This window comes from Bison bison, unplaced genomic scaffold, assembly GCF_000754665.1.
Source record: "Bison bison bison isolate TAMUID 2011002044 unplaced genomic scaffold, Bison_UMD1.0 scf7180017864484, whole genome shotgun sequence".
Classification (NCBI taxonomy): Eukaryota; Metazoa; Chordata; class Mammalia; order Artiodactyla; family Bovidae; genus Bison; species Bison bison.
Window position 1 is genome coordinate 3,087,346 of NW_011495044.1, and position 23,009 is coordinate 3,110,354.

At 48.4% G+C, this 23,009-nt stretch overlaps 1 protein-coding gene across 2 annotated transcripts in view; it reads left to right on the forward strand.

Moving 5' to 3' along the window:
- The window catches only part of HIVEP3 (human immunodeficiency virus type I enhancer binding protein 3), a 441,341-nt gene that overhangs the window by 238,031 nt on the left and 180,301 nt on the right, over positions 1–23,009 (forward strand). For both annotated transcript variants that reach the window (XM_010862673.1, XM_010862672.1), the window contains exon 3: positions 21,021–21,101. The gene's annotated coding sequence lies outside the window, so the exon portion shown is untranslated. The remainder of the gene's footprint in view (positions 1–21,020; positions 21,102–23,009) is intronic.

The following is a 23,009-nucleotide window of genomic DNA, read 5'->3' on the forward strand; positions in this document are numbered from 1 at the left end:
GTGGAGGGGAGAAAGAGATACAGAGAAACACAGAGACAGAGGAGGGAGTGGAAAGAGAGTGAGGGGGATGGGGACTGGAGCAGGGAGCAGGCTCTGCCAGGCCACACAGGCCATGTTTCTGTTTCGAGGTGAGAGTGAAGCAATCCTTCTTCTCCATCAGCTAACACGCCCCGCAGATGCTCTGTGGGATGCTAAGTCTGCGAGCTGGAGCAGGCCAGCCATTCTGATTCCAGCAGGGTCCAATCTCTGTCACCTATAAAGACAAATACCAGTGTCCTTAAAGGTTCACTAATAATTATAACAACAGCTGCAGGCATCTAGGGCATTTACCATGCTAAGCACTTTACATGTGTTATTTTAATTTTTCCAAGATCTATTTGAGGTATTCTGATTTTTCAGTTGAGGAAGTCAGGGTTCAGAAAGATTCCATGCCACAACAAGCAAAGGATGCAGACCCACAGCAGTCTGTCTACCCCCAAGCCCATGCTCATCTCCATTGCCCAACAGAATCCTATGGCTCAGGAGCCTGGACTCCTAGGTGTAAGGTCCTGGCTTTCCTGCCAGTCTCCATCTGTGGGACATTAACTGCACCAGGCCTCAGTTTCTTCCTCCTTAAAATGAACCAAATGCTGCTGAAGGGCCCCGCCAACTGTCACATGCTGAGAAGCTGATTCTGAATTCTTGATGCTAAGATGCAGTCATTTTCATTCTATGATTCCTGGATTTTGGCCGTAGACTTTAAGATCCTGGAATCCTGTAATCCCCGTACCCTTCAATGTTCGTTAGAATATAGGTTCCATGGGGACATTAACTTCTGTCCATCCATACATTCAGTTCAGTTCAGTTCAGTCGCTCAGTCATGTCCGACTCTTTGTGACCCCATGAATCGCAGCACGCCAGGCCTCCCTGTCCATCACCAACTCCTGGAGTTCACTCACACTCATGTCCATCCAGTCAGTGATGCCATCCATACATGCCCTGCTACAAGTCAGGGCCCAGCAGAGCCAGCACTTGACATCAGTCAATATTTGTTGGCTGAATGACTGACCCACCCCCACTTCTGCCTCCCGCTATGGTCAGCAGTCCGTGCCCACACTCTGGCTGGAGCCTATGTCCTGAAATGTGGCCAGTTAGCCAGTGATGCACTAGCTCTGGACCAGCAGGCAACAAATTTGCCCTCTAGCCCTGCTTGGCCACTAACCAGCAACATGACTCCACGCAAGTCACCTAACGTCTCTAAGGATCTCATTCCCCCATGAAGACTAGATGAAGAGTCAGAGAAACACACCAAGCTCATTCCTGCCTCCGGACCTTCGCGTGTAGCACTCCCTCTGCCTGAAACACTCTTTCCCATATTCATTTACTGCTCTCTATTTCCCCTATTGTCATTTGGACTCCAAGAGGGGTTTTGTTTACCTGATTCAGTGCCTAGAAGACACATAATGGGTGCTCAGTAATATTTGTTAAGGCAGAGACCAAGATTTGTGGACTTGCCCTGGCCCTGAGACCTCTGCCCAAGTTCTGGTCCCCAGATGCTGAGCCACTTGGGACAGCTCTGTGCCCAGGGGCTAACTTAGCCTGAACTCCCATGAGGCCCAGGTGGAAAATATACCCATTTTTTATGGTGTGTTGCTTGAGGTCTGGTGTCTGTTGCTGTCACTCACACAGCCAGAGAAGAAGGAGGATCCTATATTTGAGAGTTGGGAGAGTAAGGAGGAATAAGATGTCTGACCCTGCTGGGCTTCCGCAAACTGCTTTGCTCATGTCTTCTCATCCTTCCCCAACTCTTCTCAGCTCCACGCAAGTCTTCACTGCCCATAGGAGAATGCAGACTCTCAACCTGGAATTCATGGCTCTCTGTGACCTAGCCCTGCCGTGATCGCCAATCTGCTTTTTCCCAGCTCTCCTAGGAGAGGTCTCAGCTGCAGTGTGGTCCAAGAACTACTTTCTCCAATGCACTAGACCAGTCCTCTCACCAAACTCTGCTTGTTTGTGCTGTATTGTCTGCCCAGAATGCTCTCCACTGCTCCTCCTCCAGGAAGCCCTCCCTGACCACACCCACCCAGAGACCTATCCCTTGTCTGGGCTTCTCCAGCTCTCCTAGACTTGCTTGCTTCTAGAGGATGCTCGAGAGTCAATATGTAGCTATTCCCTACATGGTGGGTGCCCCTCCCCTATGGGAAGCCCCATAGGCAGGAAGGGGAAAGGACTTGTTCCCTCTGTCCATCCTGGGCTTGATCAAATGAGGTCATGGGTGCGCCTTGTAAGCTGTAAAGTCCTGTCCCACCTTGGCCCAGGCCCCTTTATCTCTTACCTTAACTCTTCCACCAGCATCTCTGTGGGCCTCCCTGCCTCCAGTTCACATGGCCCATCTAGCATCCCTGCTGAGCTAGACACGGGGCCCTTCTGAAACACCAATCTGATCATTTCCCTTCTCCAGTGACTCTCCTTGCCAGTAGCTTCTGGCCCCATGAGCTTGTCCCCTGCTCTCAGACCCTCCTCCTTGCCTTTGTTCAAGTCATCCCTCTGCCCAGAATGTCTTTCCTTCTCCTTCTCCTCCTTGTTCTATGAGACCATCCCCTTCCTCCAGAATTCCCTGACCCTCCAGGCACATCCAGCCACCCTGAGGGCCTCCGTGACCATCTCTGTGTGATGGCACCTCCCCAGCTGTGCCTCATTCCTCATTCATTCGCACAGATGCCTCCATGGTCTTCAGAGTTGGCTTGAAGAGAGAAGTGCTAAAGTAAGAGTTTCTCCTGGTGGGAGGTGTGATCCACTGAAGATATTCTGTGAGCCAGGCCTGGTGCTGTATAAACTCCAGTTTACTTAGGCCCACCTGCTGTCCTGAAAAAAAAAATCACTGTCTTTTTACCTATGGCAGGACTGAGGTCCAGAGATGCTGAGGGCCTGGCTCGAGGTCACGCAGCAGATGTGGCACAGGGATCCTGGTTGACTGATTTCACAGTTCCCTCCAAAGTGCATGATCGTGACAGAGGTAAAAATAACAGATCTCTTTCCAAAACATAACTGTTAATGAACTACCTGGGGATTTGGGCTGTCTGGTTCCTCCATGTCTCCCATGGGTGCGTCCATCTCAGCCCTGACAAGCATCTGGCTGATGTACAAGGGGCCACAGTCCCCATCCACCTTCCTGTCGACTTGGTCAGGCTTGCTCTGGGATCCTCCAGGTTACCTAGGCCCAGGCTCCAGACCAAGGTTAGACCTAAGGTGTCTCTGCAGGACTCCTCAGAGAGCCAGGGCCACCCTGTGCCCATGTCTGCCCAAGCCTGATATCCATGTTGCAGATCAATAAATCTGTCTCTTGCTCTTCTCTCCCGACCATCTGTTCTCCCTGGTGGTCCCCAGGGAGTCTGCCAGGCTGGCTGCTATCTCCCAGGTTGGAGGGAAGAAGCTATTTTGGGGCCATCTGTTTGAGAGGTGCCTCCGGCTGGGGTTCCACAGCTGAGGGAAGCTGCCCAGGCAGTGGGGGGCTGTCAGGAGGGGACAGCAATCTGAGAATGAGAACCACCTTTATCTTTAGGCTTGGGGCCAGGCCATGCCAGCTCTCCCTTGACTCGGGCAGACCTGTGAGATCCCAGGCCTGGCTGAATCTTGGACATGTCACGGGGGCAGCTGGTGCCAGAGGGAGTGGTGAAGACAGTCTAAATGCTGTCTCCCCTCTCCTCCCCACCCCCTCCCTCTTTTAAAACACATACACACACCCTTAAAATTGGGTTGCCAGTGACAACCTGGCATATCATCTTCTTTTTATATTATTCTTAGCCCCTCTGTTGCCATAGCAACTGAACAATGCTTTTAAATATAGCAGTTAATTTTTTCAGCTCCAGAAACAAAGTTCTGGTGCTGTCCAGAAGGCCGAGGACTGGTTTCTCTCCTTGGGACAGAGTCCTTCAGACTCATCTCACCGGATGTCAGCCCCAGAGTATAAGCTGGGGCTGGCTGTCCTCCAGCTGGCAGGAACCCTCGCTGTGTTCCCTCACCTGGTGACCCTTCAGAGTCAAGATGTAGCAGACAGAACCCAGGTCCTTTCTATAGCCCCTCAACCCCTGAGACCCTCACTTTTCCTCTTTATGCCTCAGTTTCTTGAGCTGGGTAATGGGGGGGATGCTATATGCTTCCCAGATTTCAGTGGGGCTTAGAAGGATCTAAAGGAGGTGCAGATGGCCCTGGGAGACACTCAGTAAATCATCTGTGCTTCTTTTCCTTTCTCCTTCCCTTCCCCCATCCCTTTTCTTCCTTTCTCTGTTTCTGTCCTTACCTCCCTCTCTTTTGCATTTTTCTCAACCCCTACTCTCCACTGCTTTGAATTATTGATGTTAAATTCCCAGCCAGTAACATCAGAGGGTTAAAATCCATAACCAGCCTTCCTCTGGCCTCCCCTCGGATCGACCCTCCCTCCGTGGGCTGGTGAGCTCATCAGAGTCATTAATCATACATCATGGCTTGAGAACCCAGGGCCCTGTGGTCCAGCTGCTGAGCAATCCCGGGCAGGAGGCAGCCCAGGCAGGATGTCTTATGGAAGGGCCGGGCTGGCTCTGAAGCCTCGGGCAGAGTAAGATACCGTTAGTGGGAGGTTACCTGGGAAGGGGGGCTGACCACTGGTGGAGGGGCTACATGAGAGAGTGCTCCCTGGCCCAGTAGCAGGAAGTGTTATTTCCAGGTGCCCTTGACTCCTGACTTACTCCCACCATCATCTCAAACCTCTCCCCAGACCCTCTCCCAGGCTTGCTCACCACCCACTCACCTCTCTGTATTCCAGAGTTCAGCATGGCAGGGCTTTGAACAACAGGCATCAATGTTTCTGATGCTCAGAAGCAGTCAAAATATGGTAGGGACTGCCCATCAGGGAGTAAGTTTCCCATCATTGGAGAGGTCAACTAGAAGAGGTTGCCCAGGGGTCAGGACGTTGTGGAAAGGATTGTAGTACCAGGTTACAAGTAGAATAAACTCTGCCCTCAACCTATGATCCTATAATGAAAACAATAATATTAAAATCACCTTATAATTTTGCAGAACCTTTGCACTGATTATTATCCTCATTCATAATTTAAAAAAAAATAAAGTTAACTTGCCCAGTGTCATTAGGCTGATAAGAAGCTGACTCTGAATCTGCTTGTCTATCTTCCTCATGATTCTTCAAGTTCAGTTTTCCATGCTGGAAGCTGCATGGTGGGGGGTGTTGATGGAGCAGTGCTGAGTGTGGCTTTAAGCTGAGTCCCCAGCCAGTGGTGTGGAGACATGCAGGAGCCAGAGGCTGCTCCGGGTGCTGGAGATCTTTTTCTCCAGCTGGGACCAACAGCAGACGCAGGAAGAGACCATGAGTGCTCTCGGGGTTGTGGGAGCCTTGAGGAGGGACAGATGCTCTGGGATGCAGCCCAGGCACAGGTTGTGAGGGGGCAACTGTAGGAAGGGAAGGTGGCCGCCCTCTCTAGGCCGCTGTGGGCCACAGATTCTTGTGGACATTTAGCACCTCACTTTATTTAATCCCCCTCTGCTCTGTGAGTGCAGTACAACAGCCGGTTTTGACAGATGCTGTGCTGAATTTGTCAAGGTCATACAACTCAGAAGTGCAGGCACCGTGTGTGTCTGACACCAAGGCACCACTGACATCAGTGGGAGGTGACAGGGGGAGGGGCAAGCCTATGGTGTCTGGATGGCCCAGGGTCTGGCTGTCAGTCTTCATTGTCTCAGATGTGGGCGACTGGTGAGCCAGGAGGTGGTGACCGAACGGGCCTGGCCCCCACCCGGCACAGCTGCATGGCACTTTCCCCAACCCCGGGGCAGGATAGAGGTGGGGAAAGTGGTTGTGGGCACAGAGGGCATGCTACGCCCTGGAGAGGAGACCTGGGGCAGTTTCTGAGTCCATGGCTGGTCCTCTGTGACCCCTGAGGCAGGTTATCTCTGGGCCTTGGTTCCTTCACTCCAAAGGCAAAGTATTCACTACCCTGTGTATTTCTTGTGCTCAAGTTCATTTTTCATGGTTGACATCAATCTGACTGTCTCTACTGAAACATCAGCCACAGCAGGTGCCTACTCTTCCCGTATCCTGGGGTTGTTTTCTCTGTAGCACCCTGACATTCTATCATATTCCTCTTCATTTATCTGACTACCTTTCTCTGCTGTGAAACTGTACATCCCACGAGGGCTGGGACTGAACTTTATTCAGGGCTGTGTCTCCAGCACCTAAGCAGCGCCTGGTACAGACAAGCCCGGGCACATAGTGAATGAATGAACGAATGCTTGACCACGTGATCAGGGTGGCGTCCCTCCTTCCTGCTTCGCCGGCTCTGTCCGTGCCTCCTCCTGGCAGTTGTCACAGGGCACAGGGTTTGCATGTGTGCCTTCTGTCTCCCCTACGCTGTCAGGTTCCTGGGTCTGAGCACAGAGCCAAGCCTAAAAGAGGTGCTTGATGAACGTTCGTGGAAGCGCTGAATGGAAGCCTTCCCCCCCACCCAGGTGTCAGTTTCCCTATTTGTAGACTGTGAGGGTGCTCAGAGGCCTTTTAAGCGCCCTCCCTTGGTGACAGTCCGGGATTTGTCACCTGTTGGCTGGCATTTCTGCACCTGCCCTTGGGTGTATTTGCTGCCCCAGTGCTTGTCCTGACCCTCCAGGGTTGGTCACTGGCCAGAGCCTGACTTCCCCCTGTTGAGCAATTAAAACCCCAGAATAGCCTTTTGTTCAGAAACAGGTGCCTGGACCCTGTATTTATCTCCAGCGTGCATGCCTAGTGTTCTTGGGGCCCTGCCAGCCATGTGGTGGGCATCACTGGGACCACGCGGACTTCTCAGCCCCAAGAGGCCACCCCTGGCATCAGCAGACAGCCAGGGCCAAGAGGAGTGTGCACCCCTGAGAGCCAGGCACTTGTGGAAGGCATCTCATGTCTCTCAGGAAGGCTTTGCAAGGTTGGTGTCATCAGCCTCATGTCACAGATGGGGCTCGAACACTGAGAGCGGCACCCTCCCTGTGGATGTGCCTCAAGCTCACAGAACACGAAGGGACAGGACTGGGGTCCAAACACAGGGCCATCAAGCTTTTTCACTGTCCTGCTTGGCTTTCCCTGGTTGGTGGGTGCCATCAACACCCTGAAGCTATAGCCCAGCGACCACGGGTGAGTGGGTAAGAGAGGGGACCAACTCATGGATATACTCGTGGGGTCTACATTTGCAAGTAACCAGACTTGGTTTTTGGTCTCACCTCTTGCCCCACCTCCATGCCCTCTGTGTGTTCTTCCAGGTCCTGTGAAATCTCACGTCCTCTCTGAAGGACATGACAGCAATCTAAAATGCTAGGGAGACAGACGCCTGGGACTTGAGATCAACCACGCCCATGGGGCTGGGCAAGCACTCAGGGCCAGCCCAGGGGTTGGCAGAGGGAAAACCCAGTCCAGGCCTGCAGCAGGGACCAGAGAAACTGCCAACGTGGGCTGTCAAGGGGACATCCAGGCACTGCCACTTACCAGCCAGGTGACCTTTGGTAAGCTGGCCTTCAGCTCCCTTTTCTATAAAATGGGACGAATGATAGCAACTGCCAGATGGGGCCCTCTTTGGGGATTTGATAAAGTGATCCCTGCAAAATGCTCAGATGGGCACCTGGCAGGGAGCACGTGCTTTACAACCACTGCTGACACTGCCGTCTCACCACCCTTCTGAGCAGTCTCAGCACCGGGCTCGTGGGGCTGCAGCTGGGAGCTGAGCCAAGCCTGAGAAGTAAGGTGTGTTGGGTCTTGGGAGCAAGGCGGGGACAGTTTCAGAAATAGAGCACGGTGTTAGGGCAGGAAAGTGTGAGCCAGGGTTTCCATAGATGATACTCACAATGGGGTGGAACAAGGGGTGGGACTAAGCTTTCAGGTGTTTCAGGGGACCCAGCTGTTGGAGGAGGAGAGATGAGGGGGAGGAGTCAGCCTTCACTCCAGGCTGAGGTAGGGGCCATTCCATCTGGCTCTGAAGAGTTAATTTACCATTTCACACGTGCTTGTCCTTTTGAAGCTGAACCATGGAACATGCAAGCCGGCAATGTCATTGACCACCCAGGGTCACACAGCAGGTTAAGAGCATGCCCCTGTTCTCTGTGCTTCTGTTTCCCCTTTGGCACTCCAGATGACCTTTTTAGGATCTTTGCAGCCAGGAAAATGGCCCCTAAAGACTTTCTGTGGTTTGTTCAGTGCTGGGTCAGGGTGGTGGGAGCTCTGAAGACATAGATGAGGATGCAACGGGAGGAAGCGCCTGATCCCTGGCTGATGCATGAAGAACAGGATGGCGGGAAGAGCGTGGTCCATCTGCTGGGCCTTCAGACCAGAACAGGGTTGGCTCTCCAAGGCACGAGGTTGCTTACATACTGGCAGAAGCAGAGTGGCATAAGCTAGAAGTCTCACCGGGGATCTCCCAGCTCCTGATGGAAGTTGCTTCCTGAACTCAGCCTCTGTTAGTCCCTGCCTCCCCTGCTTCTCTTAGGCGCCATCCATCCAAGCTGCCAGTCCAATGCCTGAGCCAAAGCCAGTAGGGGTACCCAGGGGGCTGGCCTGGAATTGGCATGGTTGCCCTGAGCTCTGCATCTGGCATTCCTGGGGGTGGAGGTGGTGAAAGGGGAGTATTTACGGAGTTTCAGCCTCCACTAAACTCTGCCCTGCTGGTGACTCTATATAACTGGGTGTGTTTCTTTCTGCCTCTGCTTCCCTGTCTTAACCTTCAATTCCCTGAAAGGGTCAAAGACCCATTTGAACTTCATACCATGAGACTCTGGCTAGTTCTTACTATTCCATCCAAACCATACGTTGAGTTGGATCTTATTCATTATGCCCTCAAGCTTCTGGCTGGGTTCTTGCCCCAAATAAAGAAGATGGCCAGGAAATGGCACTGCCATTCTTCTAACTTCAGAGACTGTCACTGCCAGAGGCTACCCATATCTACCCATAAGTGGCCCCCCTTGGACCTACCCACCCTCTGGATACTCCCTTCCCCAGGCTTCCTCCTGCCACTGGCCCTTGATGGTACAACCCCAGCCCTCTGGTAGGTACATGTTCTCAGATATGAAGTTCTAGCTGGGTACAAGGATGCTGTGGGCTGCAGATAACAGAAACCCAACTGCAGGTGGCTACCAGGGAAGCCCCAGCTTAATACAATGGAGTATTACTCAGCCATTAAAAAGAATACATTTGAATCAGTTCTAATGAGATGGATGAAACTGGAACCTATTATACAGAGTGAAGTAAGCCAGAAAGAAAAACACCAATACAGTATACTAACGCATATATATGGAATTGAGAAAGATGGTAACAATAACCCTGTGTACGAGACAGCAAAAGAGACACTGATGTATAGATCAGATTTGGGAGAATGGCATTGAAACATGTATAATATCATGTATGAAACGAGTTGCCAGTCCAGGTTCGATGCACGATACTGGATGCTTGGGGCTGGTGCACTGGGACAACCCAGAGGGAGGGTTTTGGGAGGGAGGAGGGAGGAGGGTTCAGGATGGGGAACACAGGTATACCTGTGGCAGATTCATTTTGATATTTGGCAAAACTAATACAATATTGTAAAGTTTAAAAATAAAATAAAATTAAAAAATAAATAAATAAAAGGGGTTTATTAACTCCAGAAGCCTAGAGATACGGACAGTTCCAGATTTGAATAACCCAGCAGCCCAGTGATGACAAGGGCCCATCCCTTTCCTGCTTTTCCTGCTCTGCCCACCTTCCCACCGACTCAGCATTCTCTCACCCAGGTCATAAGATGGTCCCAGGGGCCATTTGCAGGCACGATGGTGGATGGTGCAGAAGAGAATCATCTTTTCCAAAATCTCTTTCTTATCCCAGAGATCCTTCTTTTAGCTATAAAATGGGAATAAAAGGCCCCATTAGCCAGAACTGAGTCACATGCCTATGCCCGAACCACTCACGAGAAAGTGAAATGAAACTACCATCACAGGATTGGACTAATGGTCTACCCTGTGGGCATGGGGAGGGGCTGGCCCCACAAAGGAAGGCTTCTGTATTCCACTTGAACTCTTCCTGTTTGCATTTGGTGCCAGAGCCCCTGGTCGTAGCCCTTTGTAGCCAGGGAAGCCATTTTGGCTTCTTCCTCTCTGCATCTGTTAGGGCTCTTAGGTGTAAGTGACAGAAGCTGACTTTAGATGCCTCAAGTGAAAAAGGAGTAAGTTGGAAGGATAATGAGACTCTCACAGAATTTGTAGGAAGGCTGGAGAACCAGGCTCAGAAAAGGATCCAGGGCCCCCTGGAGGAGCAGAAAACAGGAACGAACCACTGGCGGTCCTGTCCTGGCTGCAGAGATGGAAGATTCAGAGGCATGGGAGGAGCAAACAAAATACCTAGCTGAGCCTCACGTCATCCCTTGGGCTGCAGGGAGCCTTGCCTACCTGTCCATCAAGAGCAGGAGAACTCATTCCTCCAAAATGAAATCAGTGCTATTGCAGAAGTAGGGAGTGGCCAAAACCCAGCAAATGTCCACAGTAGCCCGTGATGCCTGACCCTAAGCCAAAGCAGAGATGGCACGCTTCATGTCCCTCACGTGGAGTAAAAGCTACATGACCTTAACTGCATGGGGATGGCCACTCAGAGCAGGAGACACATGAGCACCCCGTCATGACAAAGGCAGCCCCCTCTGACGTCACCCTGACAAGCAGAGGATTCTGTCAAGTCATTCTAGAGGCAACCTGAGACACTCACCTGAGGGATGGCTGCTCCTGGCTCCTCCCAGCTGCTCTCCAAATTCTTCTACTCATCAATTACAGGGAACTGGTGACAGCCCCAGAACATTCCTGAGACTTTCCTCAAAACTGCATAATTCAGAAGTCCATGCCCGGGTTAACCAAACTCCAAGAAGGATGGGTTACAGGCTTGGCCAGGTCCCTTGGGCCAAATAGCAAACTATGATGGAGCATCTACTATGGGGCAGGTAAGGCGGTAAGCACTTGGCAGACACTATTTCGTTTAATCCTCCCAACTGTTCTATCATATGGCTACGATTTTCCTTTTCTACAGGTGAGGGAACTGAGGCTTGGGAAGAGTTGATGATTTTCCCATGGGCAAGTCAGTAGCAGAGGAGGATTCAAATCTGATCCAGAGCCCCCTCTTTACCACTTCAATATACTGTCCCACATCCTGTTGCTAACTATGTTTTGTTCTTCAGGTTTCAAACAGAAATGAGATTGTAACCTTGGTTCATATATTTGTCCTCTAGGCTTATCCACCCGCCAAAGACCCTCCTCCTCGCTTGTTAGAGCCTCAGATGGCTCCAGAACTGCCACTCCAGAATGCCGAGTCCTTCCCTACCCAACCCAACACCCGTAACGAAAGCACAGTTATGACGTGTGCTTTTTAACATCCCCAGTGAAACCTCGTCTTTGTGCTCGTAGTTGTGTCTTCTGCAGGACAGGGCTCTGCCTTCTGTGAGCACAGAGCATCCTTTATGCTGCCCTCACCAGTGCCCTCAACCTGGCAAAGGACCAGGGGCTGTACAGGTCTCCAAGGGGTGGCGAATGGAGCCATTTGCCAGCTGGGCTCCAAGAACACCTAGAGGTGACACAGAACCCCATTCAGGGGCAGTCTTGGAGAAAGTTGTGAGGGTGACCTAAAACATGCCCTACTCAACTTCTACCAAGGCACCTCATCTTTATCTATTTTACGCACTGGTCTTCAATGTAAGTTTTGTTTTCTGAGAAAAAAATTCTCTGCAGAAAGTGTATGCATTTATTGGATCCATTAATGCTATTCCCCACAAGATTCCACAAGTTCTTCCTTGAGCTATAAACTCCTATATCACCCTGGCCACTAGAATTGTCTTAGCTTAGCATTTTCTCTTTGACATCATTTGAAGGTCAATACTTGAAGAATAGTCATATATGCATGGAATACCTCAGTACATTGGTAAAGAATAAAGTTGTGTGCTGTTTTTTTTTGATACCCTTGACACAAAGACCCTGTTGACCAAGTCTTTCAGAAATCTGGGCCAGGAGGATTGTATTTCTGTAGTTCTCTGGCTCCTTCTTAACCACTGATGATAAAACCCATCTTGTTTCACTCCTTACCTTGGCTACTAGGATGCCCAGAGCTGAGATGTTCAACTATGCATCTCTCTTTTTAAAAGGTGATTTTTCCATCGTATGATACTTGTGTGTTTCCTAAGAATTAGAAAGTAAAGACAAGTACAAGGAAATAAAAAGCATAAATCACTTACTGTGTTTCTATCCCCCCAAAACTGTTAATAATTTCATCTATTTTTCTGAGTTTTTTATGTTCAGTTTTCATGTGGTTTTGTTATATAGGGTTCTTTTTACATAGGCAAAATCATCCTGTATATAAAACTCTGTAGGTTGCTTTTATCAACCTGAATTGAAAGATAATCATGTTTTTAAAGGATGCAGAATATTTCATCAAGTAGGTCAGTCAGTCAGTCAGTTCAGTTGCTCAGTAGCGTCCAGCTCTTTATGGCCATGGACTGCAGCACACCAGGCTTCCCTGTCCATCACCAACTCTCGGAGCTTGCTCAAACTCATGTCCATCGAGTCGGTGATGCCATCCAACCATCTCAGCCTCTGTTGTCCCCTTCTCTTCCTGTCTTCAATCTTTCCCAGCATCAGGCTCTTTTCCAATGAGTCAGTTCTTTGCATCAGGTGGCCCACATAATGGAGCTTCAGCTTTAGCGTCAGTCCTTCCAATGAATATTCAGGACTGATTTTCTTTAAGATTGACTGGTTTGCTCTCCTAGCAGTCCAAGGGACTCTCAAGAGTCTTCTCCAACACCACAGTTCAAAAGCATACGTTCTTCAGCATTCAGCTTTATAGTCCAACTCTCACATCCATACATGACTACTGGAAAAACCATAGCTTTGACTAATGGACCTTTATTGGCAAAGTAACATTTCTGCTTTTTAATATGCTGTCTAGGCTGATCATAGCTTTTCTTCCAAAGAGCAAGCATCTTTTCATTTCATGGCTGCAGTCACCACATGCAGTGATTTTGAAGCCCAAGAAAATAAAGTCTCTCACTATTTCCATTGTTACCCCATCTATTTGTCATGAATTGATGGGATGGGATGCATTGATCTTAGTGTTTTGAATGTTGAGATTTAAGCAAGCTTTTTCACTCTCCTCTTTCACTTTCCAAGAGGCTCTTTAGTTCTTCTTTGCTTTCTGCCGTAAGGGTGGTATCATCTGCATATCTGAGGTTATTGATATTTCTCCCATCAATCTTGATTCCAGCTTGGCTTCATCCAGCCCAATATTTTACATGATGTACTCTGCATATAAGTTAAATAAGCAGGGTGACAGTATACAGCCTCGATGTACTCCTTTTCCAATCTAGAACCAGTCCATTGTTCCTTCTCTGGTTCTAACGGTTGCTTCTTGACCCGCATACAGATTTCTCAGGTGGCAGGTAAGGTGGTCTGGCATTCCCATCTCTTTAAGAATTTTCCACAGTTTGCTGTGATCCACACAATCAAAGGCTTTGGCATAGTCAATAAAGCAGAAATAGATGTTTTTCTGGAACTCTCTTGCTTTTTCAATGATCCAGCAGATGTTGGCAATTTGATCTCTGGTTCCTCTGCCTTTTCTAAATCCAGCTTGAACATCTGGAAATTCTTAGTTCATGTACTATTGAAGCCTAGCTTGGAGAATTTTGAGCATTATTTTGCTAGAGTGTGAGATGAGTGCAATTGTGTGATAGTCTGAACATTCTTTGGTATTGCCTCTCTTTGGGATTGGAATGAAAACTGATCTTTTCCAGTCCTGTGGCAACTGCTGAGTTTTCCAAATTTGCTGGCATATTGAGTGCAGCACTTTCACAGCATCATCTTTTAGGATTTTAAATAGCTCAGCTGGAATTCCATCACCTCCACTAGCTTTGTTCATTGTGATGCTTCCTAAGGCCCACTTCCCTTTGTATTCCAGGATGTCTGGCTCTAGGTGAATGATCACACCATCGTGGTTATCTGGGTTTGAAGATCTTATTTGGATAGTTCTTCTGTATATTCTTGCCACCTTTTCTTAATATCTTCTGCTTCTGTTAGGTCCATACCATTTCTGTCCTTTATTGTGCCCATCTTTGCATGACATGTTCCCTTGGTATCTCTAATTTTCTTGAAGAAATCTCTGGTCTTTCCCATTCTGTTATTTTCCTCTATTTCTTTGCATTGATCACTGAGAAAGGCTTTCTCCTTGCTATGGAGCTCTGCATTCAAATGGGTGTATCTTTCCCTTTCTGCTTTGCCTTTAGCTTCTCTTCTTTTCTCAGTTCTTTTTAAGGCCTCCTCAGACCACCATTTTGGTGTTTTGTATTTCTCTTTCTTGGGGATGGTCTTGATCACTGCCTTGTGTACACTGTCATGAACCTCCATCCATAGTTCATCAGGCACTCTGTCTATCAGATCTAGTCCCTTGAATCTATTTGTCACTTCCACTGTATAATCGTAAGGGATTTGATTTAGGTCATATCTGTATGGTCTAGTGATTTCCCCTACTTTCTTCAATTTAAGTCTGAATTTGGGAATAAGGAGTTCACGATCTGAGCCACAGTCCGCTCCCGGTCCTGTTTTTGCTGACTGTATAGAGCTTCTCCATCTTTGGCTGCAAAGAATATAATCAATCTGAGTTTGGTGTTGACCATTTGGTGATGTCCATGTTCAGAGTCTTCTCTTGTGTTGTTGGAAGAGCATGTTTGCTATGACCAGTGCATTCTCTTGGCAAAACTCTGTTAGCCTTTGATTTGCTTTGTTTTATACTCCAAGGCCAAATTTGCCTGTTACTCCAGGTATTTCTTGACTTCCTACTTTTGTATTCCAGTCCCCTATAATGAAAAACACATCTTTTTGGGGTGTTCTAGAAGGTCTTGTAGGTCTTCATAGAACCATTCAACTTCAGCTTCTTTGGCATTAGTGGTTGGGGCATAGACTTGGTTTACTGTGATATTGAATGGTTTCCCTTGGACACAAACAGAGATCACTCTGTCGTTTTTGAGATTGCATCCAAGTACTGCATTTTGGACTCTTTTGTTGACTATGAGGGCTACTTCATTTCTTCTAAGGGATTCTTGCCCACGGTTGTAGATATAATGGTCATCTGAGTTAGATTCACCCATTCCAGTCCATTTTAGTTCACTGATTCCTAAAATGTCGATGTTCACTCTTGCCATCTCCTGTTTGACTACTTCTAATTTCCCTTGATTCGTGAACCTAAGATTCCAGGTTCCTATGTAATTTTGCTCTTTATAGCGTCAGACTTTACTTCCATCACCAGTCACATCCACAAATGGGTGTTGTTTTTGCTTTGGCTCCATCTCTTCATTCTTTCTGGAGTTATTTCTCCACTGATCTCCCATGGCATACTGGGCACCTACCCACCTGGGGAGTTCGTCTTTCAGTATCCTATCTTTTTGCTTTTTCATACTGTTCATGGGGTTCTCAAGGCAAGAATACTGAATGGTTTGCCATTCTCTTCTCCAGTGGACCACGTTTTGTCATAACTCTCCACCATGGCCATCTTGGGTGGGCCTACGCAGCATGGCTCATAGTTTCGTTGAGTTAGACAAGGCTGTGGTCCACGTTGCCTGCTTCTGTTAGGTCCATACTATTTTCGTCCTTTATTGTGCCCATCTTTGCATGAAATTGTTTCCTTGGTATCGCTAATCTTCTTGAATAGATCTCTAGTCGTTCCCATTCTATTGTTTTCCTCTATTTCTTTGCATTGTCACTTAGGAAGGCTTTCTTATCTCTCCTAGCTCTTCTTTGAAACACTGCATTCAGATGGATATATCTTTCCTTTTCTCCTTTTCCTTTCATTTCTCTTCTTTTCTCAGCTATTTTTAGGGCCTCCTAATACAACTATTTTGCCTTTTTGCATTTCTTCTTGGGGATTGTTTTGATCGCCACCTCCTGTACAATGTCATGAACCTCTGTCCACAGTTCTTCAGGCACTCTATCAGATCTAATCCCTTGAATCTATTTGTCACTTCAAGTAGATCAGGGGTCAACAAACTTGTTTTATAAAGGGCCAGATAGTAAATAATTTAGTCTTTTGGGCTTATACTGTTTATGTCCCACTGCATCATGAATACTTTTTATTTCTTATTTACTGTAGTCAAACTCCAAATGGTTTTATTTTATTATTTATTTCTAAAAAAAAAACCTACAAAAAGAGAAATAAAGAATAGCAAATAAACAAGCAAAAACTTTTTTAGAACCTGTCAATAAAATTTTATTCAAAGACAAAAAATATATTGACTTCTGTTAAGTCACTGTGGTTTTAGAAAATTAAAAATACAATTTCAGTATGATACCATAATACCATCTATGAATGTTTTTTTTTTAAAAGAGAGGGAGTTTGGATCCAGTGTACAGTACCGGGTGGGCCTTCAAAACAGAATTGATGATGAATGAATGGGTGGAACTGTGAAGTCATACAGCTCCAGCTTCATCACTTGTTAGTTATATGGCCTTGGACAGAGCACCTCCCTCCCCACAGTGCTTCAGCGTCTTTCTCTGCAAAACAGGTTCACTGAATAAGGATATTTACCTAGTGCTCACAGATGAGAAAAGGGAGGCATGGGTGATTGACTAGTTTGTTCAGGGTCTTATAGCTGGTCCATGGAGACCTCCAGGTGCCCACCTGCAGGCTTGCTGTGAGGATTACATGAAATCAAGATTGTAAAATTTCTGGCTCAACGAATGCCCATTCCTTCCCATAAGCAGGCCAACTTGTGAGTCTGGGGGTCTTGAACAGGGAAACTGAGCACAGCAGGGTCTGCACCCCCATAGAGACTGGGACACAGTGACTGTGAGATACTTGCACTGGTGCTTGGGAGGGGCGCCCCAGGTGGATTCTTTGGAGACCACCTTTCCCAGGGGACCGTTTCCCAAGGAGCCATGTCACCTCCATGGAGCCCAATCTGCGCTGGGACCAAATAGAGAATTTGCCTTTTCTCAGCAGCCTTTTGGCCAAGGGTGCAGCTAGCCTTAGCAGAGGAATGCAAAGCCCACATGAGGGAGAGCATGGTAAGAACAGCACTTGGCATAGGATGAACTGGCCCATGGGACAAGTTCATCATGGTCAGCTGCTGTTGACCTTATTGGGCTCGTCTTCAGTATTTCTATGAGCCAGGGCTGGGTATAGGAGGCTTTACCTCCTCCATAGGATATCTGATCAACCCAACTTTCCATCAAGGTAGGTATCCCCATTTTATAGATAAGGAAACTGAGGCGATATTAGGAAGTGAGTACACAACTAGTAGTAACAGAGTGAGTGAGGACTTGAATTTCAATATCTGACTCTAGAGCCCATATTCTTAACTATTATTAGTCATATTTACTGCTCTTCATAAGAGATTCCCTGGTGGTGCAGTGGTAAAGACCCCCCCTGCCAATGAGTCTCCAGTTCAACCCCTGGGTCAGAAAGATCCCCTGGAGGAGGAAATGGCAACCCACTCCAGTACTCTTGCCTGAAAAATCCCATGGACAGAGGAGCCTGGTGGCCTACAGTCCATGGGGTCGCAAAGAGTTGGACACGACTGAGTGGCTGAGCACACAGCACATACACAGCCTGACATGCATTGGACATAAAACCTCTTGAACCAATCTCCTTCCTCCTGGTTTCATCTGACCTAGGAACTCAGGGACCCTAGGTTCTCTGAGACCAGAACTCCAGCTCCCTTTGTGACTGACTTATCCATCCTGGAGGCACAGCTACCGACCTCTTTCCAGGGAGTATTTCATGCATTAACCCATCCAATAAATGTTTTTTAGGGATCTTCTCTGTGCCAGGCCTTGTTTGAGGTGCAGAGCATGCATCACAAATAATGATTACAGGACTTTCCTGGTGATACAGTAGTTAAGAATCCACCTGCCAATGCAGGAGACATGGGTTCGATCCTTGGTCTGGAAAGATTCTACATGCTGTGAGGCAGCTAAGCCCACATGCAAAAACTACTGAAGCCCACACACCTAGAGCCTGTGTCCTGCAACAAGAGAAGCCACTGCAATGAGAAGCCTACGCACTGCAACTAGAGAGGAGCCCCCACTCACCACAACCAGAGAAAGCTCATACACAGCAACAAAGGCTCAGTGCCGTCATAAATAAATAACTAAATAATTTAAAATATTAAGATATAAATCTGTATAACATAAAAAGTATTAAAAAAATAATAATGATTACAACTAACCCTTTCTATGTACCAGGTACTGTTCTAGATACTGCACATAAATTAGTCCATTTAACTGTTACAGTCCCGCAGGTAGCTGGAATGAGTTTTCCTTATGGATGAAGAAATCAAGGCCCAGAGAGCTTAAGTGCTCTGTCCAGACCTCTGTCCAGTGCTCTGTCCATTAGCTCTGTCCACAGCTAATGAATGTCAGAGTCAGGATTTGAACCCAGACCATCTGGGGTCAGCACCCATACATTTAATTGCCCTATACTGTTGTGGCTCTCATAGTCCCTGATTCACGGAACTTCTCATCTTTCTTTTCCAACAGGCATGTTAAAATAGCACCAAAATAACTTAATTCAGTTTCGTTTGCTGAGAAGCAAAGTGGGCAGTGAGAATGAGCGATTCCAGATTTGTAAAGTGCTTGACATCATGGGGCCAGTGGGAAGGAATCAATGTCATGAATGGGACCCTGGTCTACTTTCCACTATGTCCTTGACGGTTATGTGCCCTTTGGCAAGTCTCATCACCTCTCTGAGTCTCCAGTTCTTTATTTACAAAATGGATTGTTCATACCTGTTCTAACTGCCTCCAAGCATTTCTGTGAAGACCAACTGGTGTGCCAGATGGAAGTAAGATTTAAAATAGGGGGGAAAGACACTGGGCAAGGATTTGTTATTGAACCAAATGAGATTTTGGTCAGCTTGATGAATGAATGGATGGCTGAAGGTCCTAGCAGACCTGCAGATCAGCTCCCCAGGTAACAAATGGCTCCCTTCAGGAGATCTGTTGGAAGTCTTCAGAGTCTCATCAGGGCTCTGTCCTCCTCTCTCCTTGACCATGTTCCATGCTCCTGGCCCTTGAGTTATTTTGCATCTGATTTTGTGTAAGCCTCCAAGACTGTTTAGCAAACATTCATTAATGTCTGTTGGGAGAAAAGTCTTGTGCTAGACTCTGTGGGGAGACTGAGATGAATTTGGCATGGTCTCTGCTTGCAGGGGCTCAGAGGCTAGGAGGAGAAGTGTAATAATAACAGTAATAATGACCAGCAATTATTAAGCATTTACCAAATCCCAGATATTATGTTGAGTTTTTATACGCATTTACATTGCAGCAATTCCATGAGTTACTAAAACTTGTCCCATTTTTACATGCAGAAACAGATTTAGACAGGTTAAGTACCTTACTCAGTTTCACACAGCTCTGAAATTATAGAGCAGCACATGACTTTGAGAAAGAAAATGTGCATACACATGTCTCTATTATAAGGTGGAGACTACAGAGTATCCTGCTGGAGGGGCAAGGACAGGCCTCTTGGGGCTCAGCAAGAGATGGAAAGGATGATGTGATGGTGGCGGTGGTGGTCTGACAATGAGGATGTTCACAACGATGGTGGTGATAATAAAGGCAATGATGATGATGAGGGTGATGGTCGATGATGATGCTAATCCTCTGGTGCCCATCTGTTGAGCTTCTGCTTTATGCCAGGCCCTGACCTGGGTGCTTTCTATCTCATTTTATCCTGTTATGACTTCCCAGGGTCAGAGTGATCATCTCCACTTTACTCATAAGGACTTTGGGCTAGAGACAGGCCACGTGGCCTGCGAGGGCTCGCATCCAGTCTGTACTGGGTTGGAGCTTAAGGACCCCACCATGCAGAGCCACTGCTCTTTCTCCTACCTGGACCCCTAACCTGTCGCCCCAGAGCCAGGCATCCCAGAGATGCCCCTTAAATACCCATTGAACAAATATTGAATGAATGGATCTCCCAGGGGTCAAAGCATGGTTAAACATGGAAGACAGAAATAACATGTGTCAAGTGTGGATAACCATTATTTAACTAGTAGTGGTGCTGTGATCACTAAAAAACAAGTTAATTGCAAGGTGTTATGTTCTTGTAGGGCTTTCCTGGTGGCGCCAGTGGTAAAAACCCACCTGCCAATGCAGGAGACGTAAGAGATGCAGGTTCGATCCCTGGGTTGGGAAGATCCCCTGGAGGATGACATGGCAACCCACTCCAATATTCTTGCCTGGAGAATCCCATGGACAGAGAAGCCTGGCAGGCTACAGTCCATAGGGTCTCAAAGAGTAGGGCACGACTGGAACAACTTAGCACATTCCTGTAGCTTTTGTATATTTTTTTCAAAGAAGAGATACTAAGGGCACCGTGAAGGGGTGGGGAGTTTTGAGGAATACTTTCACCTGAAAAGGAGTCCTCATGCTAAAATTGATGGGAAGCATCCTGTGGTCCTGCATGGAGTGTAAGGGCTTTGCCCAATGTCTAGCACAGGATCACTCGGAGAGGGGAGCCCACCAGGCTGGGGATTGGGAGCTGTAGCATTTGCACTGGGTGTACAAGTGACTTACGAGACCTGAGCTGTCCCTTTCCATGACTGCTTCCATGAGACCTCACAGCAGCAGTAAGAGATTCCCCAAGTGGCTAGGGAATGCTGGCATGAATGAATGGATAATGGAAGAAAGAATGAATGAGTTACAATGATTGGTTCTCTGGGAGCCCGTGAGGGGAGGTTTTTCTCAAGGAGTGCTTGAAAGTGAGAGTTCCTCCACTGGGAAGCAGAAATAGAACACAGAAGCTCCAGCGGGGGCTGTTGACTCCAGACTTTCAGCTCTGGGAGTGGGGTCAGGAGGCTACGATGGCACCCCCGGGGAGTCTGATCTTGACCCTGGGATGACCCTGTTGGAGAAGGGGTGGTGGCCGGAGCTCAGCTGTGAAGCTCTTCTCAGCGAGGCTGTGCTCACCATGTGGGGATGCATTTTTCAAACTCAAGTGCAAGTTGACAGATGGCGGTGGTATAATATTCTCACATTCTCTGCTTCCCACAGGCCTCCCTCCAGCACAGCCCTGCAAGCTCTTAAAAAGCTCTGACATATCTCGACCATGAGACCACGGCTGGCCCTTAGCAGGTAAGCTCTCCATCACTCCCTCCCACCATGGGACGTGGAGCCATTTCAGCACAACCCTAAGACCATGGGCGTGTGTGTGGCCAGGAGGGAGGTGGGGCTGCCTCCAGCCTTGGCAGGAGAATGGAGCCCCGCACTCTACCAAGACTTCAGGAAAACACTGCCAACTGTCCAGAGTCCTGCAGCTGGCATTTCTACCCATGGCAGCATATGGCGCTAGGAACGTGTCCTGGGAGAGGAGCCAGGGAACTGGTTCTGACACCATGTCAGCCTTCACTACTCAGGAAAATCTCAGACGGAACCTGCCTTTCTTTGTTTCTGTTTTTCTGTGTGAATGTGAGGGAATAGGATTCAGTGAATGGGGCAGGCCAGAAGTCAGCTCTTCCAGGCTCTGATCAAGGCCTTGGGCTGGGAGGAGGGACCACGGGCACAGCAGTTGTCTGCCACTGCCCTAGGGCTCACCTCCTATTTGATTGTTGCGTGGACCTCCTTTACGTGGAGCCTGGGTTGGGCTTCGCGTGTGCCCTCTGTGTGCATGTGTGCTTTGGGGGCCAGGACCTGTGTCCCTTCCAGCAAACTGTGCTTGAAGTCAAATTCAAACATGGACAGTCACCAGCCTTGCATGGGCCCTGTCACGGCTGCATAGCACACCATGGTCACTGTAGACTGCAGTGCCCAGATGGGAAGGGCAAAGGCGACCCACACACGCGGAGAGCATGGGCAGGCCCGCAGCAGAGTGTGGGTGTGAAGATCAAGCTGGGTGAAAGACTACAAAGGGTGGGAAAGCAGGTTAACCTAAGAGCAGGGCCTTTCTTTGTGTGGGAGTGAGTGCAAGGCCAAAGCTTATTGGCTGATCCACGAGGAAGCCCAGGAGAGCTGCCCAGGAGATGAGACCAGAGGGCATTGAGGCTCAGAGACAAATAAAGCACATCATTGGTCTGAAAAAGCTTCCCGTCTGAAGGAGGAGACAATGTGTAAATAGCCATGGTAGAGGAAACCTGTGAAGGCGGGAGGGGTCCATTCTGTCTGGGTTTGGTTGTGGGGGTGGTTCAGGGAGGACCATTGGAGGGCAAAACTTGAACTGGGCTTTGAAGGATGAATAGGAGTTCACCAGGCAAGATAGGAAGAAGGGCCTTCCAGGCTAAGGAGACAACACATGCAAAGGTGGAATAACTGGGATTAGCAGGTGCAGAGAAAGAGTAGGGAGAAGTGAGCCTAGGAGAAACAGTTGGGCCTTTGAATGCCAGATTAAGGAGCTCAGGTTGGTCCCTATATGATTGAGGAAGGAAAGCAGATGGTCAGTCTGGGGTGCCAGGAGAAGACTCTGGGCCCCAGGGAGAGGCTGAGAGCAGCAAGGAGATGCTTGTGTCAGAACCTTGAACATCAGCCATGGGAGGCCCAGCACAGGAACCCCTCATTGAGCTGTCTGTGTCCCACTGGGGCCCTTCAGATCTCCTAGTGAAACGCAGCCACAAGGCACCCTGGGGGCCTCTCTGGTGGAGGGCTGCTGGACTTGCCATCAGAACCTCTCTTCTCAACCGACCCGGTTCCCCTCCTCCCCTGCCCCTGAAGAACGCTGGGCCGCCTCCCCCCAGACAGCAGCCCTGTAAGAATGCAGTGTTGGGGCTTCCTTGGTGGCCCAATGGTTAAGACTCCCTAATTCCAATCCAAGGGGTGCTGGCTCGATCCCTGGCTGGGGAACTAAGATCCCGCATGCCATGCAATGCGGCCCAAAATACAAAAAGCGAAAATTTTTAAAATGCAAAAAAAGAAGTTTGTTTAAAAAAAGAATTCAGGGACTTCCCTGGCAGTCCATTGGTTAAGAATCTGCCTTGCAATGCAGGGGACGTGGATTTGATCCCCGGTCTAGGCAGTCAGATCCCACAGGCCGTGGGGCAACTGAACCCACAT